This window comes from Phascolarctos cinereus, unplaced genomic scaffold (genome assembly GCF_003287225.1).
Source record: "Phascolarctos cinereus isolate Bilbo 61053 unplaced genomic scaffold, phaCin_HiC Scaffold_5;HRSCAF=322, whole genome shotgun sequence".
In the NCBI taxonomy this organism is placed as follows: Eukaryota; Metazoa; Chordata; class Mammalia; order Diprotodontia; family Phascolarctidae; genus Phascolarctos; species Phascolarctos cinereus.
The window spans coordinates 448,696,132-448,723,267 of record NW_027555958.1 but is presented as its reverse complement, the minus strand read 5'-3'; the positions used below and the strand labels follow the sequence as shown (position 1 = coordinate 448,723,267).

Genomic DNA, 27,136 nt, shown 5'->3' with positions numbered 1-27,136 from the left:
ACTCTGTGCTCTGGAACTGGCTCTGACCTAGCTCTTCTCTCACCACAAAAACAGACTTTTCCCACTAACCTTCTAAGTTGTCTTTGGAGTTCATGGATTGAGGAGTCTGGAAGCCGCCACAACTGCACATAATTCAGTCCTCTGAGACCTGCTCTAGGTTCACTGTGGCCTGTGAGCCCATGCTGAACTGCACTCTGCTCCCTGCCTGGTGCAATGTGCCTTTCCAATCAACCATCCAGGCTGTCTTGGGCTGGAAATTTGTTTGACTCTGTCTTTTTGTGGGTTCTGCTGCTTTAGAATTTGTAGAGCCATTTTTTATGGGTATTTGGAGGGGTTTGGGGGAGAGCTCAAGCAAGTCACTGCTTTCAGGAAGCCATCTTGGCTCTACCCCTCCACCCTTTGATTCTTAAAGACCTGGATAAACATAATTCATTAAGTAGGCTGTGTGCAGTTTCGGCTTTGAGGGTTAAAGGTAAAAATAAGAGGAAGAGGTCCTCACTCCCTCCTGTGGCTCCCACCCTTGGAATGTGAGCATTACTGGTGGGTCCAGACACTCCCTTTCTCCTCCCACAAGTCAATTCATTATTCTCTACTCAGCATGATCAAATCTACCCCAGCAGATAGCCTTCTCAATACATGTATGGAATCAGTGGAAGAAGACTGGCCTTTTACCAGGCTGCAGTAGTGACTGACTTAAGGTTAAAAACACAACAGAACAAAGATACCCCAAATCTGGATGGATCCATCTTTGAACAACAGCAGCAACAATAACTTCTTTTGGGCTGTTTATTTAAAAATTGGGCAGGTGGGTGGTATAGTGGTTAGATCACTGGGACTGAAATTAGGAGGACTCATCTTCCTGAGTTCAAATCTGGTCTCAGACACTTACAAGTTATGTAACCTTGAGCAGTCACTTAACTCTGTTTGCCTCAGTTTCTCATCCGTAAAATTAGATGGAGAAGGAAACAGCAAACAACTCCAGTATCTTTGCCAAGAAAACCCCTTATGGAGTAACGGAGAGTGAGGCAGGACTGAACAATGACATCAACAAACTTAAAAATTAATACATCATCACTTTTTTTCTCTTATCATTCTTGATCCTCTACTTGGTGTCCAGATTTAATGACAATTTGTTCAGCCTGTGCAGTATACCGTGCTCAGTCACTATTCCCCTCTTTTGCAATCTCCACGCACATACCTCCAAAGATGTAATTGATCATCATTTTATTTACATACATAGGCGTATAAGATGACAGTTTTATGGTATAATCGAATGAGGACTTACTAGCAAACACAAAGAACAGGAAACAATTTAGAATGAATGTCTACGGTGTTGGCCAGCTGGAAGACATGAGGTTGGGAGAGTTAAGGCACTTTGTCATCTTTATGTGATCCCCCAAAAAGAACAATTCAACAAAGCTAAGTTCGATCTAGCCACATCCCTCCTTGGAGGTACAGGAAGAGAGGGACTGGTGCAGCAGAGACCACTGCTGGAACACCAGCCAAGTATCCGGCTTCAAGTCCACAGCCTTAGTTGGATCTCCTTACTTCTGATCAAAGTTTCTTGATTTTCATCCCCAACCCCAGGTGGACTAACAACCCACACATGGCTTGCTCTCCTTCTGAACTGAACTTTATTTTGGCTCTCATTCAGTCTGGTTTGGAGGGAATGAGTCCGACCCCCACCCCTGCCTACTCCTACCCTGGTGTCATTGAAATGGGAATCCAGTAGATTCCAGCAACTGTATGTCCCACCACACATCTCTGAGAGACACCACTAGTTCTAGGTGTTTCACTGTCTTGAAAAGCCCTGCCTGGACTCCCACTCTAAAAACCATGCCTGCTCTTATCATGCCACGTTTGATGATCTGCTTTTTGCATTACTGGTGGTGAAATTCCCACTCCCTGAGTACTTATTTTTCTTTCAGCAGTGAAGGATCCTCTAGCCCTGGTCCATCATCATCATTAATAGTGGTTTGAGCATGAAAAAAGAAATTAGGAAGGCATGGCCCCAGAAACCCTCAGCCCCTCAGCCATTGCCCAGATCTAGGATTATATAATTTACTCCAAAGCCACAGAGAAAAGGATTGACGCCTTCTGCCTACTCCTTCCACCATGACTATAGCTGAAGATCATGATATCAAGTACCATAGAACAGCTGGGCTAATGGAGTGGCTTCACATACAGATGAATCCCATTCTTAGAACCGAGGATTAATTGGGGAGAGAGGATGGGAGGATTTTCAAGATCCAGAAATAGCTTGAAGTGGAGCAAGATGAGGGCCAGGCTCATCTTCATTATAATCATGGCAAAGTGCTGCCCAAGTTCCTGGAATAGGGAAGGAAAGAAGAGAAAACAAGATATACACCTGTTTTGTTGCTCCTTTCCCTTTAATCACTCTGCCTTTGAAGTCTGAAGTCCTTGGGCAGAAAGACTAAAATACCTTCAGGTTTCAAAGGTTTAGGATATAGTTCAGAGGATTTAGGTCAAAAGATTTAGGAAAGAAACACCTAGTCCACCTACCCCCACGTTCTTTTACAGAGAAGTAAACCAAAGACCAGATAATCACTAGGTCAGGTCAGGAACCCAGGAAGGACAATCCCAGAACTTCAGGTTTAGAAAGGATTCAGGAGGCCATCTAGTCTAGCCATGCCAGGGTCAGAATCTCCATAACTACAGCATCTTCCAACAAATGGCTATGGAGCCTTTCAATCATTTTGGGGGAGGAGACATGCCCTGTGCCCTTCCCACGTCAGCACAGCTCTACTCATCAGGGAGTTTTTTCTTTTTTCTTACTGCACACCCAAATTTGCCTCTTTGTATTCCCCCCCCCAAAGAAAAAAAGCTCCTGGTTCTGGTGTCTGGGGTCAAGCTGAATAAGTCTAATGCATCTTCCACAAGACAGCAGCTAGGTGGCTCACTGGATAGCGTCCTGGGCTTGAAATCAGGAAGTCTCATCTTCATGAATTCAAATCTGGCCTCAGATATTTACTAGCTATGTGATCCTGGGTAAGTTACTTCACCCTGTTTGCTTCAGTTTCCTCATTTGTAAAATGAGTTGGAGAAGGAAGTGGCAAACCACTCTACTGTCTTTGCCAGGAAAACTCCGAATGGAGTCACAAGATTCAGATAGAACATGATGGAAGTGACTGAACAACCACATATTCCACAAGAAATCCCTTCCAATACTTGAAGACATCTAAACATTCCCCCTCCCCCCCAACCCCTCACTAAGTCTTTACTTCCTCAGGTCAAACATCGCTAGTTTATTAGTCAATCAGTCTTCACATCCAACATGACCATGAGACCTCTAGCCATCCTACTTTTCCTTTCTTGTACATTTCTATCTTATCCATGTTTTTCTGAAACTGTAGTGTCCAGAATGAAACCTAATCTTCCACATATAGGTTGGCCAGGCAGAGTAATGTGGGAGTATTCTCTGCCTAGTCCAGGACACTCTCCCACTCCTAAGCAGGCTCCATTTCCAGACACTTCACAATACTCTTCTTTACATGTTCTCTTCTAGCCAAATTGTCTTGCTTGCTGCTCCCGTAACCTACCATTCTGTCTCCAACCTACAAACCTTTACCTAGGCGCTATCCCATACTTGGAATGCACTTCCTTTGCAGCCCTAGGTTGTTCAAAAACACAACTCAGGTGCCACCTGCTGTTTGTGTTTCTCACTGAGGCTGGGTGCTAGTGTTCTCCCTCTCTGGAAATTAGCTTGGCAGCAGTCAATAGTCCATCACCCCAGGACAATGTAAGCTCATTGAAAGCAGGGACAGTTCTTTCATGTTTTTATTGCCACAGCACAGTGTTCTGGCTAGTCGGCATTGGAATTCACTCTTTAAATGTTTGCATACTTTAACTAATTTGAATGTGTCCTAAATTTGCATATATTTTGGGCTATTAATTATACTTTATTGTTCAATTAGTCTCCATTTGCAGTACACTAAATCCCCAGATCATTTTCAAATGAACTGCTCTAGTCATGTCTCTCCTTCCTTGGACTTGAGAAGCTGATCCTTTTAAGCCAATCTAAGACCTCTTATTTTATCTTAATAGATTTGGCCCATACTTCTAATCTTGGGGGGATACCTATTTTCTCATTCAATATATTAGGTATCACTCTATGTTTTGTGTGATCTGCAAATCTATTAAGTATGCTATCTTTCCAAGTCATTCATAAAAATGGTAAATGGCCCATGGAAAAGTACAGAGTCCTGGGTGCACTCAACTACAGACTGTCTTGGTTGTTTATCATCAACTGTATTATTGGATCACTGAGTCTCAGAAGAAGAAATGGCCTCTCTCACCAGTCCTTCTAGCTGTGCCCTAGATCCCATTCACTTCAGTCTCCTTGGGAAGATTTCCCCACAACCATCTCTCTTCTAATGTTTAATCCCTCCCTTTTAACTGGCTCTTCTGCTATTTATAAACATGTTCAGATTTTATTCATCTTCATAAGAATCCTCATTGATTCCCTCAAGCTATCATCCTGCATCTCTCCCCCATTTCTCAAACTCCTTGAAAAAGGTGAGTGAGATGTCCCTATGAAGACTTCTCAGTGTAATTAAGGTTGGGATAAGACTATCCTGAATTTGGAGATAAGCTCAGGAGCCAGAATAGGATTAAGTATAGATTTCTATAGTTCCCCTTTTCTCCCAGTCCCACATCAGCAGTTAGAGCTTTCCAAGCCTGAAACCCCTGAAACACCCCGTACCCTGTTGCTACATTCTGGTCACGGTGACCTTGCCACAACAACATTTAGCTTGACTACACATTCTAATTGTTTCATTTTGGCCCTACATCTGTGAAATATAGATATGTATGTTGTTTTTTCTTCTCTGTCTCTGGGGGTGGTGGATTTTCATGCTTAGATTGTGAGCCAAATATTGGTCAGTTGGTGGGAGGGGGGATTTTCCCATTAGGGTTATTTAACCTAGCTTTCTGCTTCTGTACTTTGTCTCTTTTCACCAGAGCATACTAGTGGAGGGACACCCGATTCTTGAGAATTGAAACAAATTTTCTATTCCTACCTTGAGATACCTTTAAGTTTCTTTTTATTATTAGAGTAAGGGTCACATCCCGCACAAAGGTATCAACACTCATTAACTCCACTTCCTCTCTTTGCACTCACTTCTCAAACTTTTGCAATCTGGCTTGGGATTGGATGACTCAATGGAAACTGCACTCTCCAAAGTCACTAATGATTTCTTAATTGCCAAATCTGATGGTCTTTTCTCAGTCCTCATCTTTCTTGAATTTTGCAGCGCTTCTTAAACTGTGGGTCTCGACCCAGGCAAAACGGCCAAAAAGTAATTCAAAATCAAATGTGTAATGAACCCGAGGTGTTGCTAGCAGTGCTTGCAGCATTCTGAACACAAAGCATGCACACTTTGCGTTGTGCATACCCTCAGGCAATGCAACAACAATGAACACTGCCTAAATATGAAAAGGGGTCCTGAGTGGAAAAAGTTTAAGAAGCCCTGCTGTTGACTATCCCCTTTGACTGAATACTCTTTCCTCTGTATGATTCTGCTCATTTTCAGTATTCCTCTCCTCTAACTCACTTCTACTCACCTATTTGTATCATGCCCCTAACTGGGGGCATCTTCCAGTACCCTGTCTTTAGCATTCTTCTCTTCTTTCTCTACTCGCATGGTGACCTCATCGGCTTGGGCAGTGATTACCATCTCTATGCAGGTGACTCTGAGATCCCCATAACCGCCCTAGTCTCTCTCCTGATCTTCCCTCTATTCCTATCCCTCTTGCTAAATTCTGTATTTGCACACCAAGCATCATCAGCCTTCCAGTCACCTAGATTTTCAACCTTGAATCTCCCCTCCCTTTTGCTCTTTGTATCCAGTTGGTTGCTAAATCTTGTTGACTCTCCTTTGACATCATTCACAGCGTGTTCCCTTCTCTTCACTCACACAGCACCACTCTTGAGAAGGTCCTTGAGAGGAAAGTTGCACTTTCCTCTAGGATAAAATACAGTTTCCCTTGATTGTGTGAGCCCCCACTGCTTCACACCTGGGCTACTGCAATATCCAGCTGCTTGGCTTCTGCACTTGAAGTCTCTTCCCACAGTAATCCATCCTTTACTTGGCCGTCCAAGTGATCTCTGTAAAGTGAAGGTCTGACCTTTCACATGCTACTTCCCCACTCAGTAAACTCCAGTGGCTCCCCATGGCTTCTAAGACCAAATATAAAATGCTCTATTTGGCTCTTAAAGTCCTTTATAACACGATACCTCCTCCTTCCACCTTTCTACTCTTCTTATACCTTATCCCCTCCCCGAGAGTTGGCTTCCTTGCAGTTCCTCTCAACCAACACGCCGTCTCTGAACTGTGGGCATTTTTATGGATTTGCCCCATTCCTGGAATTCTCTCCCTTCTCATCTCTCCTGCCTGGTTTCCCTAATCTCCTTCAGGTCTTAGCTAAAATCTTATTTTTTAAGCAGCAAAGACTTTTTCCTGATTCCCCATAAGTCTAATTCCTTCTCTCTGTCAATTATCTCCAATTTATCTTGTATGTATCTTGCTTGTATGTTGTTTCCCTCATTAAACTGTGAGGTCCTTGAGGGCAGAAGTCTCTCTTACCTTTCTTTGCATTCCCAGAGCTCGGCTCAGGGCCTGGTGCATAGTAGCTGCTTAATTAAATTTTATTGGCTGACTCAGCTTTCTGTGGGATGGCTGGCTAAAGTTAGGGGAATAGTTTGTGGTCAAGGAATAGAGTAGTCCCTTTTATGAAGTTCCTATGCTCAAAAACCTCCAGTCACTTCCTACTGCCTCTAGATAAAATACAAACTCCTCAACCTGGCATTCAAGGCTCTTCACGATTTAGTCCTAACCTTTCCAGTCTTTCCCCTACATTACTCCCCGTCACATGCCCTGTGTCCCAGCCAAACGGGATGAATCGCTGTTCTTCAAAGTTGATGTTCTACTTTCGGTGTCTCTTCCTCCTCCTTCCTGCTTTTCAGAATGGTCTTCTTTCCAAGTTTAGCTGAGGTATTATTCCTCCATGACCCTTTGGTGAAAAGTGTTTTGTCCCCCTCCTCTAACTTTCTTGGCTTCTCCCTGCTTTGTACTCTCATTAGAATCATAGGTGCATAGATCCAGAGCTGGAAGGGACCATAGAAGCTATTTAATATAATCCCTACATTTTACAAATGAGGAAACTGAGGCCTGGGAAGGCACAGGTAGGATTTGAAACTAGGTGCTCTGCCCATGATCTCCTATCTATATTCAGATGCCAATTCCCTCCTCTAGTAGAAAGTAAACTCTTCAAGGGAAGTGATGCTTTCATTTTTGTCTTTGTGCTCCAGCTACAGGAGTGAGGTAGAATCATAGAATCATTGGCCTAGAACTTAAAGGGACCTCAGAGGCCACTGAGTATAAACTGCAGATGAGAAAACAGACCAAGAAAGGTTACATGACTAGACTATGGCTCCACATGTCGTAAGTGTCAGAGGGGGGATTTGTACCAAAGTCCCCTGACTCTATAGTTTGTCCTCTTTCCACTTACTCCTCTGTCCTAATTTCCACCCCCATCACCCCTCTTCCCACCCACAGTAGAATCATTTATGGTCAGGACTGATTCATTTTTATCTCAGCTCCAAAATACGGAGACATCTGTGAGTTGTACCTGGCACACAGCAGGCACTTAATAAATATATGATAAATGAACAGCTGGCACAGAGAACCAAACATGTGAGTATAACCTCTTAAGTAGCATGCCCTAACTATTGAAGCAAAGAGTCAACATCTTCATTTAATTCAAGGGGATAAAAACTAGGTGAGGAGATGGAAGCAAAGGGAGCTTCTGGAGAGAGTACGAGCTTTCCTAATAAAGCTTTTCGACATATTCATCCCAGCGCCTCCATCTAATCCATTGCTGTATCCTTACCTGGGTCCAGTAGAAAATGGTAAGAAAGCATAAGAATGTCTCTTGTTGTAATTCTCTGGGGAGAACCTTTCAGGGTCAAAGACCTGCAATGAGAACCCCACCCCTCCAATCACAATGAATGGATTCCTTGAGAAAACGACATTGCTCACAAATTCAAAGCCTTATCCAAAATGCTTTTTGCACCAATTTGGGGGCAAACAGAATCTTCAGAACTAGCCAGATTATTTTCATCTGTGCAGAAACCCTTAGGAAAGAGGACCCCATGTTAAGAAGAACAGGTTCAAGCTTTGTTCTTGCTTGTAACTGAGACACAACAGTCCTCTTGCCATGGCACGTATTAGATCTTTAATCCTGATAGATTATAGCTGGGCCTCCATGAAAAGAAGGACAGAGAGTATTTACTTGGTGGGTTTTGAAGGTTTAGATGAATGAGACAATTTAGATGGAAGGAGACTTTTCCAGACCTAACTAGATGGCTTGGCAGGCTGCGCTTGGGCACGTTTTATGATTGGGCTGTTCAGGGAAGGTCATGTTGGGCACAATCTCTCCTGGTCATCCCATGGCTATATTCTCTACCAGGGGCTTCTATATTAGTTTATTTGCCATACTTCAAGGAGTTTGTGTTTCATTAGTGGAGGCCCTCTGTCCCCTATGTCCATCACACCCCCTCCTTCATTTTGGACATACAGTTGCTGAGAAAAGTCCATCACCTAACAGCCATCCTTTGGGTCACAAACCTTGCTGATTTCCCCTTCACTAGTCCTTGGGGATAAGATCCTCTTGACACTACCCATTCTTAGGCTGGTACTTAGAGGTTTCCTCGGTGGGTAGATGTGTTAGAGGTCTTTTCTCCTGGCAAAGTCTCAGAGCCTTGGCAAGGCACCCCCACCCCAGCTTTGGAGGACTTTAGTGAATTAAGTAGCTTCCTCCTTCTTCTACTATAACCAATCCAACAAATTCCATGGAATGGACACAGAAGAGGTGTGCCCCAGTGAGATTTCAACAAAATCCAAAGTTCTGCAGGGGCTAAAAGACAAAGACAATGAAACAAGGAAGGGGAATAAATAATGAAGGGGAAATCCTGTCAATTAAAAGTAAACATTCTTGGGGGCAGCTAGGTGGTGCAGTGGATAGAGCACTGGCCCTGGATTCAGGAGAACCTGAGTTCAAATCCAGCCTCAGACACATAACACTTACTAGCTGTGTGACCCTGGGCAAGTCACTTAACCCTCATGGCCCAACCAAAAAACAACAACAACAATAAAAAAAAATAAATAAACATTCTCCACACTAGAAAGGTAGCACCTCAATTGATTCCAAGGAGATGGACAAGGTGCCTCCATGGCATAGATGTCATTCTTACCTTTGTCCTTAGCTGCTTACCTGCATAAGGTTCCAAAGGAACACTAGAGGGGAAAATGTTTGAACTCAAATTAATCATCCTAAGGCACGGGTAGGGAACCTTTGACCTGGAGTCCATGTGTAACCTCAAGGCTGCAGGTTCCCCACCCCTGTGACCAAAGGTGTCATGAATAGAGTGTTTGGACTGGAAGTCAGGAAGACTCATCTTCATGAGTTCACATCTGGCCCCAGACATTTACTAGCTATGTGACCCAGGGCAAGGCACCTAATCCTGTTTGCTCATCTGTAAAATGTGTTGGAGAAGGAAATGGCAAACTATTCCAGTATCTTTGCCAAGAAAATATCATGACTGAAAAAAATGACTGGAAGGCATCATGGAGTGGTTTATTGAGGGAAGGGGCTTTTGAGCCAAGAAGAAACTCTTGATAGGAGAGGCAAGGCTTCTCCTTCCTGGAAGTGACAAAGGGAAGAAGCTTCGGCTGATTTTTTTTTTTAGGTAATTGAGGTTAAGTGATTTGCCCAGGGTCACACAGCTAGTAAGTGTCAAGTGTTTGGTCTGAGGCTGGATTTGAACTCAGGTCCTCCTGACTTGAGGGCTGGTGCTCTATCCACTGTGCCACCTAGCTACCCCTTCTGCTGATCTTAAGCTAAGGACTGATTCCCAAACTGAAAGACCTTTGTGCCACTCTAGTGGAGTTGGGTATAGTAGCACCCAGCCAAGCCAATATGGATGAAGTAAAAAAAAAAATACAACAGCTGCTTATTGAAGAATAAGCCAAGGAGACTGTCACATTGGCCTGCTGCCAAGAGCCAAATAAATGGCCCAGCCTGGCAGTAGTGACCAGTTTCTGGTTGGCCTGGCCCTGTCCAACACTACAAGTGACATCCCAGCTCAGCCTTGCAGCAGCAGAGACCAGTGAAGAGCCAAACCAGCCACTGGGTGACCTGCCTAGCCCAGCACAGAGTCGATTGGAACATCCAACCTTGATCCTAGCCCTAGGAGCAACAAGCCTACATGAGTCACTAGTGAAATGGAGACATTGGGCTCTATGAAGAGGCAGCCCAGCTACGGAGTTTTGGGAAATGAACATTTTGGGCTATACTTACTCTTGCCCCCACCCCCAGGGAAGTCAGGGTACTTCACTACCATTTTACCTTCGTTTGTGCCCATTTTTACCCAGTCCTGGATTCTGGAAAGGATATGGTACAGGGGAAAGGCTTTGTAATTGCTTTTCTTGCCATACCATGTTAGGAATGGCTGCACCAAAGATCAGACGGTACTGGCTGATTGTGAAGGGATAGCCCACTGGCGGGTGCTTGTGAGCTAATGTTTAGGAGAATAGCCACCCACAAGGTTATCTCTAGAAACCTGGGAATAGTAATATACATCTTTCTGGGGATCCAACCTACCAGTGATGGCATGAATTAGGTGAGTAAGCCCTGGGGGAGTGTTACATAGAAAGAAGTCTTTCTTCCCTTTTATGTTCTCTGAAACTTGATTGCTATATGGAGGTATTCCTGGGTTCTTGAAGGCTTTGCCAGTAGAGAAGCAGGTTGATGCTGGCTCTATTAAGCTGTACAAGCTTTGAACATGGACCTGACAGCAGACTTTGTATTTGTGGTCTCATGCCCACAGCCTGGGTCAGGGTGGAGAAGTTCATCATGAGAGAGTGGATTTTAGGTGGGGATTTTTTTTTCAGCCTCAGCAACTCATGAAGATCAACTATTATGGATACTCATGATTTGCACCCATGATATGTAGGAAGTACATGTTTTTAGAGTCAATTAAGTAAGTAAGTAAGTAATAGAGTGAATGCCTTATGATTGGTGTTAGTGGAGGGATGGCCCACATTGATGAAAACCACTCCGTTCTTTAAAATAATTCCTAGCATTGATGCTCAATTGGCATTAAGTGCCCACTATGCACCAGGCACTATACTAAGTCTTGGATCATAAATTTTATTATAGATATACAAATATAGGACACTTTAGAGGCTTTTAAGTCCTCCTTCTTTATTTCTTGGAAGAGAAAATGAGGTTCAGAGAGGTTAAGGGTGGGGCTTCCTTAAATTCCTAGGGGCAGTCAATAGCAGAAGTAGGATTTAAATTCATATCCTCATAACTGCTTCAAGTTTACGGAAAGAGCAATGTCTAGTTGTCAAAAAGAAGGTCTGGTTACTACTACCTCTGTCAGGAACAATCATACCTCTGGATTTTCCCAGGTAGCAGGATTGTGGTGAAGAGCCCAGATGTTCAGGAAAACTATTATACCTAGAAAGGGAGGGAAGGAGGGAGACAGAGGGAGAGGGAAAGGAAGGAGGAAGAGAGGAGGAGAGACGGAGGGAAAAAAAAAGGGGAGACACACACATGCAGAGACAGAGAGGGGGAGAGAGTAAGGGAGAGGGAAAGAAAGAAGGGGAAGGACAGAGAGAGAAAGGGAGGGAGGGAGAGAGAGAAAGAGAAAAAAGAGAATTAACACTTTTTAACTACCTTGGAAATTTTGTATCTGGGGATATAAAGAAAAAAGAAAAACAGTTCTTGATGTCATGGAACTATAACCTAGCCGGAAGAGATAACATATTTAGACACATATATATGTGGGTGTATATATGAATAGATATAGGTAAATATATGATATGTACAAATATCTAGATATAGATAAATATATGGAAATATAGAGATGTGTTATGGGTATATAGATATAAATATATTGATATATTTATCTATAAATATACTGATATATGTATTTATAAACATTTAATATATTACTTTTTATAATGAAATATGTTTAATGATTTGATATATAATAATTTGTAGATATATTTAATATACACCATGGGTAGATATAAAAATATGGATATAGATAGATATGAATATATGGATATAGATATGTCATAAGTACTACATGAAAGGTGATTTTGGGGGCTAGGACAGAGCATTTGGGGGACCAAGAAAGATTTTGTTTGAGTTGAATCTTGATGGAGCCTAGGAATTCTTAGAGGTGGGAGTGAGGAAGGGCTTCATTTGAGGTCTAAGGGCAGCCTGTGCAAAGGCTAGGATGGGAGATAGAGGGGCATATGTGAAGAACAGTCAGAATGTCCCTTCCCTGAAGACTCCCCAGATCTGTCCCCATCTTGTGCACACCCTTCCCCCTCACTAGATGTGTCCTCCTCCCTCTCCAGCCCCCTCCACTCCATTCTACAATTTGGCCACATAGGACCCTCCCTAGGAGTGTGAGTGGATGTTTTCTTCTCTTGTTATGTCATGTATGTTCTGTGCGCCTCAGATACCCTTACTGGGCCCTGCTGAATTCTGATTCTGTCAGAGCTGTAGTCTCCTACACTTTGAGTTCCATGATGGCCAGTACAGGCCCAGGTCCGCGGGGGGTACTGAGTAAGTCAGAACTGATTCCAAAGGCACCTTGTGTAAGCCTGGAGAAGAGAGGACTCAGGGTGAACAGGACCACTGTCCTCAAGTACCTCAAGGCCTCCTGTGACGTAGAAGACAAATTCAACTTTTTCTGCTTGGCTCCAGAAAGAAGAATGAGGGCGGGGTAGAGGGGTGGAGAGGAGAGAGGGGGAAAAAGTGGGGCCAGGGGTATTACACAGAGGCCAGTGTAATGTGGATATGGGGAAAAGCTTCCTCATGGTCAGACCTAAGCCAAAGTGGAGGTGGTAGATTATCCTCCCTGGTAGCCATCAATTAATCACAGAAAAAAAAAATCCACTTGGTGGAGATGTCATAAAGAGAGTTCTTGTTTGGGTCCAGGTTACACTAGTTAGCCTCTGAGGTCTCTTGTGCTTCTGGGAAGTGTCTTTTTTCTTCCCTGTAATACTGGAAACGATCCACCATGCCTTTGCTACTTTGCGCCAAGTCTATATGGTGCCTTTGAAAAATCAGTCCTTGATTGAACCCCTAGCATGGGACCCAGGGCTGAACCAGATGTTCTCACCCAAGAAACCCAATGACTTGCTGGCTTTATTTCTTATGGTCCACAAGGCCACTAGTTCTAAATGAAACTGAATTGGGTGGGTATTCAGAGACATACCTGGAGGGAGGGAGCATCCATCTGGGAAGGTGATGGGCTCGCCAAGCTCCCTGGCTACTCTGGTGACAGGTGGGTAGAGACGAAGGGCCTCCCTGATGCACATGGTGCTGTAGGGCATCTAGTTCAGGTGGTCCCTGGGAGGAACCACAGAGAGGAAAGAGGAGGGAAGGAAAGGCATTAACTAGGGTTTCCTATAAGGACTGGCACAATTTTAGCATTCCACACACAGATTCCCATAATCTCAGAATTTTGAGAGACTTTAGAGAATATTTTATCCAATCCACACCTGAAAAATAATTTAGTGTGGGCTCTGGTAAATCCATCTCTCTGGTTCCCCTTGATAGTAGCAATTTGGCTTCAATCACTCCTCTTCCTGACACACATTCAATCTCGCAATTTAGTCACACACACACACACACACACTCCCCAGTGGAATCACTCATCATCCTTATGATTTTCCAAACCAACATGTCCCTCCCTTATTTGTCTTGTCTCCCTCTATTAGGAGATAAGTTCCTTGACAACAAGAATTGTCTTTTATATTCGTGTTCGGCAGATAGTAAGCACTCACTACATTTTTCATTCACTCATTAGTTATTTTCAAGGTTTTGAAGGGCTGTTGAGGTAGAAGACAGATTCTATTTGTTCTGCTTGGTCTTAGAGACCAGAACCCCAGGATGGAAGTTAGAGAGATATATCTAATCTTTATTTAATGGGGGAAAAACCCAACCTCATACCAATCAGAACTCTTGAAAGCTGTAATCAATTTCCTCTGGATGAATGAATTTGCCATCACTGGAGGTCTTGCAATTGTGATGACCATTAATTAAGTATGTTGTAGTTGGGTTTGTGAGCTAATGTTTAGGAGAATAGCCACCCACAAGGTTATCTCTAGAAACCTGGGAATAGTAATATACATCTTTCTGGGGATCCAACCTACCAGTGAATGGTAGGAGAATAGCCACCCACAAGGTTATCTCTAGAAAGCTGGGAATAGTAATATGTATCTTTCTGGGGATCCAACCTACCAGTGATGGCTTTGTATTAGATGGGTTCTGAGGGCTCTTCCAATTATGACATTCTGTGATTCTATTATCTTCCCTCATCCTCTCTGATGAGGCAGCTAGGTGGTGAAGTGGATAGAGTTCAAGGACTCCATTAGACCAGAGTTCAAATTCAGTCTTAGACACTTACTATCTGTGTGACCTTGGACAGTTCACCTGATAGCTTTCTGCCTTAGTCTCCTCAACTGCAAAATGGGAATAGTAATAGCACCTACCTCTAAGGGTTGTTGTGACAGTCAAATGAGATAATATTTGTAAAGTTTTTAGCACAGTTCCTGGCACACAAAAGGCACTTTATAAATGCTTATTTCCTTCCTTTTCTTTTTTCCTCCTTGTCAAGGCTCCATCCCCTCTTTTCTCTTCTAGAACTCTTCTTCATTGATCATTCTCTCTTCCTTTCATCTCAACAGCATCTCCCCCTCTTCACTAGTGCTGTCCCATCTTTCTATAAACATTCTCAGGTCTCCCAAATCACTGATCTTGCTATATCAGTCAACTGCCATCTCATCTCTTTTTCTCTGCAGCCAAACTTCTGGAGGGAAAACAGCTTTCATCTGGTACATCTGCTTTCCATTCCTGCAAAGTCTACCATTCAAGGCTATTTTTTCTGTGTCCTATTGGTGTCTATGGAGGTACCCTCTTGCCTTCTTTGATGCGTTTGATAACTGTGACCATTTTTCCTCCTTGGCAGTCTCTCTTTGCTTGACTTCTGGGACAACAGGCTTTCTTGGGTTTGCTTCTGCCTATCTGACTTATCCTCATTTCTGTCAGCAAGGAGCTGGTTCTTCTCCATGAAATTTTTGAAATTTAAAAAATGTATATACTTTAGAAATATCAACAAACATAAACATTTCCATGTATAGTAAAAAATTCTATATAAAACTCTTACTTTATTATCTATGCATTTTTGGTAGATATCAAGTTTACCATAATAGTACCGCACTTCTCAGGCTCTCTGTGTGCCCTCTGAATTTCTTTCTGCTCTGTTATATGTATTGATTAGTATTTCATTGAAGCTCTTTTTTCTTTTCTTCCTTTTTTAAAATATTGTCATCACCATCCCCTCTTGTTATTCTTTCCCCTCAAATAACAACTCTCTTGTTAACAAATGAGTATAATCAAGCCAAATTCATACATTATTCACATCTGAAAATGTAGATCTCATTCTGGACCTCTGTCGGATTATCTCTCTGGGAAGAGGTGCAAAGCAGGCTTCATCTACTATCTTCCAGAGAATTTGCTTTGCATGGCTTCACATGTATAAAAGGGCATCACATTACTTGTCTTCTCAATGGATGGGGGAGGGGTATGGAGGAAGGAGGGAATTTGAAACTCAAAATAAGAAATGAATGTTAAAAAAAAAACAGTCCTTTGGAGGCAGAGCCAAGATGTAGAACCACCCAAAAGAAGTAGAACCTAGCTCCCCCATCCAACTTTCTCCACAAAGATCTAGAAAACACTAGATCAAATATTGAGCAAGGAACAAGTTGGAGAGCAAATTGTGTTGTGGGGCTCTGCTCCGAGGAAGATAGCAGGAACTCAGTTCTACCCTTGAATTCAGGTAGGTAACGTGCAGGGGAATATAACTAGACCAACGTCGAACCTCCAGTTCAGTCACTCTGAATTTTTGTAGAGCCTCCCAGTGAACTGAGTCCAGTAACAGTCTACTAACATTCCCAAACAGGGAAATATTTCACTAAAGATCCATTTTTTTCACTGCTGTGCAAATGGTTGACTGACCCAAACTTGAGTTGGGAACTTCCAGAATTCAGACCAAAAGAGCAGTGAGCAGCTGACTTTGCTATGAATCACACTGATTTAGGAGAATTGAAAGCTTGTACGCCCCCAGCAAAGCATTGTATAAATTCGAGCTGGTGTTGTTGTTACTCTTACTATTATTAGTGAGGATAGCCTGTGAGAATGAAGCATGAAAAGAGGATATAGTTTATTAAGATTGAGAAGGTACTAGCAGTACTATGTAACTGGAACATAGAGTACATAAAAGACAGTAATATGAAATAAATCTGGAAATATATGGAGAAACCTGATGGAGAAAAGTATTACATGCCAGAATCAAAAATGTATATATTATTCTATAGGCAATAGGGAGCATTGACAGTTTGTGAGGGAGGAGTGATATGGTCAGAACTAGGGGTTAGGAATATTATTTTGGCAGCTCTGTGTAGCATAGATTTCAGAGCGGAGAGTCTGGATGCAGGGAAACCATTTAGGAAGTAGGAAGCTGTTATAATCATCTAAGCAAGTAGAGTCCATGGGAAATGGAGGGAAGGGGACAAATATGAGAGATGTTGTGGTGGAATTAACAAGACTTGGCAACTGATTGGTTCTAGAGGGGCAGTGATTGGTTGAGAAAAAAAGGAAGAGCCAAGGATAATGAAGCTAAGGTGGTTGTGATCCTGGGTGACTGGGAGAATGATAGTGGGCTCAATGAGAATAGGGAAACCTAAAGGAAGGAAAGGTTTCAGCGGTGGGCATAAGAAGTTTCTTTTTGGACATGTTGAGTTTGAGATACCAATGGTACATCCAATGGGGAAATCATAGGTTTTTGTGTATCTGATCTTTTAATACTCCTTAAGCTCTTTGGTAGCAGGGTCTATGTTTTAGCTTTCTTTGTATCTCCCTTTGTCCCCAGCACAGGGTCTAACACACAGATGATTAATGGATATTTGCTAAATTGAAGTTGAATTAATTTCATTGCTGCACTAAGATTTTGTCTTACCAAGGAACTTAGGCCAGAGGGAAGGAGGCACTTACATTTGGTGGAGGAGGGAGGATTTTGAGCTTCTCCTATTCTTTCAGGAGAGTAATCATTTCCAACTGAACTGACGCATACCAAGGGGATCTGAAGAATTAAGGATGAGTGTTGGCACCCTGAGTCTAAGAGGTAGGAAAAAACCAAATGATCAACTGAGGAAGCAGGATTGACTCTTTAGGACTCTTACCAGGTTATGGAGTCTTTATCTCCCAGTATACCTCGGATCTCCTCTCTACATTTCTTCTGGTGTTCTGGGTTCACTGCCAGGCAGTACAAGGTCCAGGAGAGCCCAGAGGCCACGGTTCCTTGGCTAGCAAACATGAATGTATTGACCTCGTCCATTAATTCCTCATCTGTAAGGCCTCCACCCTCTGTGCCCTAAAAATGCCAAGATTTTCCTTTATGCAAGGCCAGCATTATGGGTTTGTTCTGTCTGTCAACCATCAGAATGACTATAAGAAAAATCAGAGCTTTAAAGGGAGAAGCCTCAAGCCATAACAGGCGCTGATTTCAGGACCCTATTGACTTTCTAAGACCTGCTGCTAACATTCCATCTACTCTACAAAACATGTTCATGTTTCTTAATGCTTTTCCCCTCCCTGTCCTCAGTATGTTCCAATCCCCATCTCACCTGACTTGGGGTCCCAATGCCTAGTGAAACCAGCACATCTTGGCACCATCTCCGGATGAAGCCCCACACTTGGGTCACTTAGTCTACGTGGCTTCATGCACAGAGCAATCTGTTGATGGAGACTCTACCTCTCCTCCCTTGCACTTCCCACAGCACTGTTCCTCACCAATTGAATGTCCTTTATGATATTGCATATCACAATTACCTACATTCTTCCCTTAACTAGACTGTGAGCGTGAGGACACAGATTACATCTTAATTAACATTGTACCTCCCCAAATGGCTAGCATAGTCTATATTACATACAACGAGCACTTACTAAATGCTTCTAAATGAAATTAATAAGGGACTGAGCTACATACAGAAAGTGGTGAAATTAGATCAACCTTTTACCCCAAGTTGGGAATCTTCCTAGGGCTGCCAGTTTACTATACAATCAAGTATTTCCCATTTCAGGCTTTCAGCCTGTTTGTCTGATTTCCCAAATACCATAGTTTTCTAAAAGAATAGAAATTTCTTGATGGCCTGGATTTTTTTTTGTGGGTTAGGCAATGGGGTTAAGTGACTTGCCCAGGGTCACATAGCTAGGAAGTGTCAAATATCTGAGGTCAGTTTTGAACTCAGCTCTTTCTGCCTTTTCAGGGCCGGTACTCTATCCACTTATGCCACTTAGTTGCCCCTTCTTTTTTGTTTCTGTGTCTCCAAGTGCCTGGACACACTAAGTAGGTATTTTACTTTGAAGTTTTACAGGCTTACTTGGGCTTGGAAGAGTATGTCCAGGAAATCTCAGTACTTCTTCCCCTTTTGAATCTTGTTCTGCTTCTCTGGATTCTTGAGGGATGCCTTCCTATCCTGGATGACTTTAGCTGTTTGGGGGAGGGGGAAGAACATATTTCTGTTACCTGGGAGCCATAGATCCTGCCACTGACAAAGACCCTGAAAGACATCTGTGAACCTGTTAGGTGACTCAAGTCACTTTCCCATGTTAGTATCTGGCAGTGTCAGTCTCTCTATGACAATATAATCTAGCAAGCTGATACCCAGCTGCTTGAAAGACACTTAATCAGTGCCCTGGGTGCTGCCTTTTCTTGATTTCTTGTTAGCTATTTTAGGAAGGGCTTGTCAATTAGGCATAGGTTGGACTAAATACTTTGGAGGTCTCTTCCAAATGGTTGGAACATGAGTGACCGAGATCTGTGATACTGCTAGTGTGAGAAATAGACAAGTTGGGAAGAAAAGCAGGTTTTAGAGTCTGAGTGTAGGCATGCTGTAGGCCTGGTTCTCATGCCAGCACACTCTTATTTCAGGTTCAGTGTTGGGATGAAGTGAGACATTTGCAAGTCATTGAACATTTAACAAAAGAGGTTTACTTTGCTGTTAACACAGCAAGGCTATAATGGCACTTAGCCACTGTATTTAGATGTATTTCCCTCCACTCAGCATCACCATTTGAAAATGCATCTGGTCAGTACATCATCAGGGTAAGGCCACTCATATGGTCTCAGGCACCGACCAAGTTCCAGGGGCCCTCCTTTCCTCTGGTTGGAGTGGGTGGGGGTGTTGGGGTCTTTCATTTCAAGAGGACACTCAGGGCATTTACCTCATAATTCCCACTGGTCACTCTCCTAGACTTTTGAATTTCCAGAAACTCATCATTCTGAAAGATACTGCCTCTCAGAATCCATAGCTTTCTCTAAGCCTCTCCTTAGGGTCCACATCTTACGTGAGTCCCTTCCTAATTCTCCCCATTTGTTAGTATTTCCCCACAAACCCCATTCAATGAATTTGTCTGTAATTTTTAGGTCAACCAATGCATTGCATTCCCTGCCCCTCTTCTCTAATAAGCTCTTCAAGATCAAGGACCATTATCCTTCCTTTCTTTGAACCCATACAGCCTGGTATATAGAAAGCATGTAATGTATTCTTGTTGTATTGAATTGCATTGAGTATCTCAGCCAATCATAGCATCATAGATCTAGAACTAGAGGGACCTTAGAGGCTTCCTAGTCCACTCCTTTCATGTTATAGTTGAGGAAATGGAAGCCTAGGAATGTTAAGTATCTTGTCAGAGGGCACATAAGTAGTTAGTCAGAGTCAGGAATTGAACCCAGATTCTATGACTCCAGGAGCACTGCATCACACCAAACAGTAGTGGGATATGAACCAGAGGGCATCTATGGCTAGGCCACATCTCAGGAAATACCGGATTCCTTCTTTACTTCTTGGCAGAGAGCTTGAAACTCCCAGAAAACAGGGCTCAGCTTATAAATGAAGTCACTGTAATAGAGGAAGTTGTGAAGGCGCCTTGAGATGCGAGATGAGATTTTGGATGTATTCTGGAAGTAGGTGGTCAAGAAGCTGCAAGAAGAGAAGTCACATTGTGTTACCAAGGGACAGGGTGGTGGTCAGTACTTGGTCCTCATCCTAGGTCCCCATTACCACTGACCTTTTGTCCTTGCAGAAATCCTGGACACTGAACATGCATTTCAGGGCACTGTCCAAAACCATTGAAAAGAGAGCTTTGTAGATGTCCATGGAACTATCCTCGGTTCTGAGTTTTCCCCATTCATCCTGGGAGAAGATCTACATTATCACTGATATTCAAGAACCCTTTTTTTTTTTTGCTTATCTATTTACACATGGCATTGCTCTCTGTCTCTGTCTCTCCCCCTCCTCCTCTTTCTCCCCTCTGGATTTGACTACTGGATCTGCAGCTTACTCATATGATCATGGACAAAGATTTTACCTTTATATTTATATTGTTACAGATTTATTAGGATATTACATGAACAATACTGCATAAATTTAATAAACGTACTGTGTGTTAATATATTAAGTAGTTATAAATATTTTATTCTAATAAAAACTTATTAGCATGAGTCTTAGATTTCTTATTTATTCTCTCCTTATTATCAACTCTATAAGGAAGATTCTTGCTGTATTGTTATCTCCATCTGTAAAATAGGGATAATAATACCTGCAGTATCTTCCTTACAGAATTGCTGTGAGGTTCCAATGAAACAAAGCACTATAGGTATCACAGAAACTCAGAGTTTGAAGCAAATATTCTATAAGGCCAATTAGTCTAATCTTTGCTGGCACCTCCATCTTTGTCTCTGTTAAATGTTCTAGCACATTGCTGGACACAGAAGCAGACGCTTCTCCCTCAAAAGGCTCCATTTCACAATGGTTGTTGAACACCTTGGTGGGGAGGGCCTGGGCAGCCTTTTCCCTCACCGGCATCGTGAAGACTGAGTCCTTTATTAGGTAGAAGTACTCCTTCATGACGTTGAAATGGAAGGCTGGGGTCACCAGGCGCCGGTGGTGGTGCCACTTCTCACCATTCAGGAGCACCAGGCCGTTTCCTTAAGAGACAATAGCAATTCTAACTGGGTTACACCAAGGACATCACTGCCCAGGCTAAGCAAAAATGTCACTATTTCCTTGGGGTTTGCCCCTGTGCACATATTCTCTCTTCTCCTTCTTGCTCCCCTTAATATTTTTTCTTGCCTTGTTAGAAGGTACAGATAGTCTTCTTTTCTTGTTTACTAAGCACTTAATTAATATTTTATCCATCCATTTATCATCAGTCTCTTCTACTGATAGCCTCTTCCCTGTCCACAGCTATATCTATATCATCTGTATTTATATCTGTCTCTTTTTGTTACACCAACCCCTACACACACAAACACAAATACACACATATAAATGTGTCTATGTGTACACATTTCTGTCTTTCTATCATGACTTTTGTTACTGTTATATAAATTGCTGTTAATTTTTGTGGGTTTCTTTTGTATCCTACTGTTTTGTTGAAGTATTATCTCAGATTCTCTGCTGGTTTTCTGGAGTTTTCTGTCTAAATAATGTAATTAGTAAACAGAGATAGCTGTTCTCTTCTTTTATTATGATTATGCCTTTATTGTTCCCTTTCCCCCCTCTAATTTCTTTTCCTTAATGCTATTACTAACATCTTGCCAATGGACTTCAATGACTGGAGGAGAGAGTGAAGCTGATCTGGCTTTGCCTCATTTAAATCCAATTCATGCATGAGTCAAGACTTCACCCTCATGATGTCATTGCTCCTCTTCAAGAACGAAGGTCGAGAAACAACAGCAACAGTAAACATTTCTATAACTATGTCAAATAACAGCAGGGAAAGAGAAGATCATTGCTTTACTCTTTTATTTGTTGGGAAATTTTTAGTATGACCCCACTGCATAGAATGTTGGCTTTCAGTTTTACATGTATACGTTTTAAGTAATATTTTTAAAAGTCCTTCTATGCCTGTGCTTTCTAGGGTTGTTGTCATTTTTTGTTTTTTGGGTTTTTTGTAAGCATGAATTGGTGTTATGCTTTGTCCAATACTTTTTTCCCATATTTTTTAAAAAAACCGCTGCAGTTTTGGTTATTTTTAATGATTACTTATTTTGTTTTATTATGCTGAAGCATCCTTGTATCCTTGATATAAATCCAACTGAATCATAATTACTGTCCTTTTAAGATTGCTGTAGACATTTTGCCAAGATTTCATTTAAAATTTTTGAATCAATTCATTAATGCTGTTGGTCTATAGCTCTCTCTTTTTTCTTTTATCCTTCCCTGATATAAGTCTGAGGATTATATGTGTCTCATAGAATGAGCACAGTAAAATATTTTCTTTCTAGATATTTGAGAATAACTTGAACAGTAGAAGGACGCACAGTCCTTAAAATGTGTAATTAAATCCACCTCTTTATTCATTTGGACCAGGAATCTCCCTTCCCCACTTTGGTAGTTCCTTATAGCTGGTTCAATTTGTTTTCCTGCATTTGGGTTATTTAGTGTTTCTATTTCCTATCCTATTAATAGGTTATTTTATGTCTGTTGTGGATATTTCTTCATTTCTTTTAAATTCTCACCTTCATTAACCTAAAGTTTTAAAAACATGTTTAAAAAATGTTTTCACATGCTACTGGGAAATAAGAAATACAGGAAATGGGGTACAGAAGTCTATCCCGCCCTACAGGAAAATAGAATGGGAAGGGGATACCAGAACGGGGGGAGAGATAGAAGAGAGGACAGACTAGGGGAAGGGATATTCAGAATGCATGCCATCTTGGGGTGGGGGAGGGGTGAGATGGGGTGAAAATTTGGAACTCAAAATCTTGTGGAAGTAATATTGAAAACTATAAATAAATAAATTTATATTAAAAATACTTTAAAAAGATTTTAAAAAATTCTCATCTTAATTAATCTATAGTTTGTGATGGTATGGCCCAATAATTTTTTCTCATTTTTGTCTGTTGTGATTTTCCCTCATTCTTTTTTTTATGAACAGGTCATTTGATTTTTCCTAAACTTCTTTTAAATCAGTTTATCAAAAGGCTAATCAATTTTGTCACAATCAGCTTTTAGCTTAATCAATTTCTATATCCTTTTTGGTTTCCAATTTGCCTTTTTCTCCTCCAGCATTTTAATTTTTCTATTTTATTTTTTACTTGGGACTTGTTAATCTGTTGATTTTATATTTTAATACTATGTATTCAGTTCATTAACCCTGTCATAAGCTTTCAGAGATATGATTTTTCTTTTGAGGACTTCTTTAGCAGCATCCCAGGAATTTGGGCATAGTCATTTGTTCTTATTCTCCATCATAGCTTTTGTTTCTCTCATCTGGTCAGTAGTTCCCTTATTATTCATTACTCTGACTCTTATTACTACTCCATTCATATACCAAATTTCACCATTTGCCACATGTATTCCACTTAATTAAAAATTTGACCTTCTTCTGTCTAGTTGTAACCTATCATTCCATCCTTCCTTATACCTCACCTCTGGTAAATCTATTATCTCTCTTTGAGACATCTGATCCCACCACTTCTCGGTACTTTTAATGGCCATTAGCCATGCTCTGACTTTCCTTTCTTCCTTTTCAAATTTTGACCCTGTAGTTTTTAGTCAGTTCAGCTACATGCTCTCGTGTGCTCTCTAAACCCTTTCCTCCACTCATTTCTTGCCACATCCCAATCCTGGAACAATCCAAACATCCGCTTCTCCTGTTCCTACTCAGAGACTCTTAAATGGAGTTGGAGGAAGTCTCACAATCATGCTGTCTATGTATATTATACATTCATGTTATTCCACCTCAACTCGGCCCTCACTCTTGCAAGGGAGCACTTTCATTCTTCTCTAAATTATTCCTTGTCAAAATCCCCACAAAAGTATTTTAAACCTCTCTTCAAGCGTCCCACACTTCCCTCTTGGCCATCTCCCTTTCCAGTTGAGGGCTTTGGCCCTTACATTATAGAGAAAATTAAGACCATTTAATAGGAGCTCCCTTCCCTCCCTTTCTTTTCATCTCAAAATCCTTTGATATCAGCTGTCCATGCTGACAATGAGATTTGCCTTTTGCTTGCCAAAACTCAAACCTCCATATGTGCTTTTGATCCCATGGCCTTACATCTCATGCATCATACTTATCCCCAATCATGTTCCATTTCTCTAAACTTCAACCACTCCTTTATCTACTGGTTACTTCCCTAATGTTTCCACACATTCTCCTCTCCTCCATCCTTAAAAAATAATAAAAAAAAAACCTTTACAAGACCCTGTCATCCATTCAAGCTTAATTTCTCCTTCTGTTTTCAGCCACATACCTAGAAAAAGCTGTCTATATTAACTGCTTCCATTTCTTCTCCTCTCATTCACTCCTTAGCCCTTGCAATCTGGTTTCCAATCTCACCAATTGAATTAAACTGCTCTCTCCAATCTTCTCTGACTTGCCAAATCTAACATTCTTTTCACAGTTCTAATCCTTCTCATTCTATTGCATTTGACACTGGCAACCATCTTTTCTTCTCTAGGTTTCCACAATAACATTGCCTCCTGGGTCTCCTCCTACCTGTCTAACCACTCATCAATTTCTCTTCTTGGATCATCAATCATATTCTACCCCTGCCCTTTTGACTACGGTTGTTCCTGAGGATCTGTTCCAGGAACTCTTCTCTTATCTGTCCATAACGTCCGGTAACTTCATCAGCTCCATATGGCTGCATATTGCTGACTCACAGATCTATGTATCAATCTTGTTTCCTCTCTGAACTTCAGTTTTACATTCATTACCAGGACACTGCAAATCAAATGTCTCGGAAACAGCTCAAACACAACATGTCCCATACTGAACTCATTGTTTGTCACCCCAACTCCATACCTACTAACAAGCTTCCTACTATTGGAATAAATCTCATCAGCCTTGGTACTGGATCTCATCACTACCCTCTGCCTCTCTGATTGGAGGGTGGGGTCATGAATTTTAAACCTCCATTTAAGGAGAGACCTCAGCTCAGACATCTCATTTTTCACCTGTCTGTACTACTTTGGCACTTCTCTGCCTGACGTCACCATGCCTCCTCTTCTCTCCTTTCCCTTTCAGCTTTCTCACATGTTTGTCTTCCCCAATTAGAGTGTAAACTCCTTGAGGGCAGGGACTTTTCTTCTTTCACATTTGTTGTTGTTGTTTAGCTGTTTCAGTCAAGCCCAACTCTTTGTGACCCTGTTTGGGGTTTCCTTGTCAAAGATACTGGATTAGTTTGCCATTTCCTTCTCCAGTTCATTGAACTGAGATCAATAGGGTTAATTGACTTACCCAGGGTCTCACAGCCAGTAGGTATCTGAGGACAGATTTGAATTCATGAAGATGAGTCTTCTTGACTCCAGCCTTTGCACTCTATGCAGTTTGGTGCCACCTAGCTGCACCACCTAGATGCTCCTGGATACTACTTTTTTGATTTCTCCCAGATGCTAGCTCTCACCACTCCAGAAATTACTTTGAATTTAGTTTGTATTTTTTAGATGGGTATATATTACTTTTCTTGGGTTTCTAAACTTATTTAAGGTTACTTATTGGAAGCTCAAGCAGGGACTAGGTTTTCATTTTTGTTTTTTCTTTCTATCCCCAGCACCTAGCACCATACCTGGCAAACAGTGGGTATTAAATTAAGGTTTGTTAGATAAAATTGATTGAACATCACTTCTTAGCTTATATGGCATACTGTTGACCCACACAGAGAAGAATAAACTGATCAAAGATACTTACCAAGCCAGGGGATTAAGAATTTGTAGCCCACCTGGACTTTGAGATCTGTAAAGTTAAGCAAAAGGGCAGAAAAAGCTCACATTATGTGGAAACTGTACTAGATAAAATCAGAGGAGAAAGGGGCAGCTAGGTGGTACAGTGGATAGAGCACCAGCCCTGAATTCAGGAGGACCTGAGTTCAAATCCAGCTTCAGAAACATAACACTAGCTGTGTGAGCCTGGGCAAGTCACTTAACCCCATTGCCTAACCAAAAAAAAAAAGGGGGGGATTGTGTGGACCTGCATTGAGCTGGGTACTAAGAAACACAAAACGTGAGCAAGGAGAACCTAGCATTTTACAGGTAAGGGGCAGTACCCTGGGAAACCACAGCTGCTTCCTTGGGTACATGACAGAGCAGACGAGGTGAAAAGACAAAAACAAAGCTTTGAGTTGCTGCTTATTCCTTCTCGCAAGTTATAGGGAAGATCTCAGCCTTCAGTGCTTTCTGGAATAGGGCTCTTACCATATGATGAGACAATGAAGTCTCAAAGTTTCACAGGAATAAGTGTCAGACAGCCAGAAGTGTGGCCCAGGGTTTCTGCCTTACCATCCAGGGCCATGGGTCTACTGTGTGAGGCTGAGTCAGGCTGGAGCCCCATTCTTGGAGCAACTGTAAGAAGACCAGCTTCCCATAGCAGGCCTGGAGGTTGGGTGGGGTGGGGTGGACAAGAAATTATAATAGCACCCTCTGACATTTAGGTAGATTTTCAGCTTCTAAAGTGCTTTGTGGATGCTCTTCCATTTGTGTTCCCAATAAGCCTGTGAGGAAGGTTCTTGGGGAGCCAGGGATGGGCTGCCTTAGTTATCGGTTTAGTTGTGGTTTGGGTAGTGACTTGGGGGGGGCATGTGACTATAGGATTGTCTAGGAGTGGTTTCCTCTTATGAAAGGAATATGGGACTTCGAGCTATTATAGGCAGGGGGAGGCAGGAATTGGCAGTTAGGGTCCTCTGATTTCATCTGTTTCATGGCACCCAGAATATCTGGGAATTGAAAGAGAGCTCAATGGCACCATTTCCAACCCACATACAAAAGGAATTTCCACAAGAACATGCTTCATAAGTTATCCTCCAGCTTCTGTTTTGAGAGCTCTAAGGAGGGGGAAGCTACCAGATCTTAAGGCAACCTATTTTGATCTAGGATAGGTCTGCTTGTTAACAAGATTCTCCTGACATCAAAGTCAAGTTTAACCTCACCCCAACCCCCACCATGGCTCCTGAATCTGCCTT

At 42.0% G+C, this 27,136-nt stretch overlaps 1 pseudogene across 1 annotated transcript in view; it reads right to left on the bottom strand.

Moving 5' to 3' along the window:
* Positions 1 to 1,207: 1,207 nt before the first annotated feature.
* Positions 1,208 to 27,136, bottom strand: part of LOC110209313 (cytochrome P450 4X1-like) — a 45,202-nt pseudogene continuing 19,273 nt past the window's right edge. Inside the window, exons 4-14 of the transcript XR_013487430.1 lie at positions 25,870 to 25,914; positions 21,030 to 21,157; positions 20,239 to 20,363; positions 19,996 to 20,150; positions 18,549 to 18,658; positions 17,349 to 17,539; positions 13,322 to 13,455; positions 11,480 to 11,544; positions 7,912 to 7,994; positions 3,340 to 3,343; positions 1,208 to 2,328 (exon numbers count right to left, since the gene is read on the bottom strand). The product of XR_013487430.1 is annotated as a cytochrome P450 4X1-like (transcript). The remainder of the gene's footprint in view (positions 2,329 to 3,339; positions 3,344 to 7,911; positions 7,995 to 11,479; positions 11,545 to 13,321; positions 13,456 to 17,348; positions 17,540 to 18,548; positions 18,659 to 19,995; positions 20,151 to 20,238; positions 20,364 to 21,029; positions 21,158 to 25,869; positions 25,915 to 27,136) is intronic.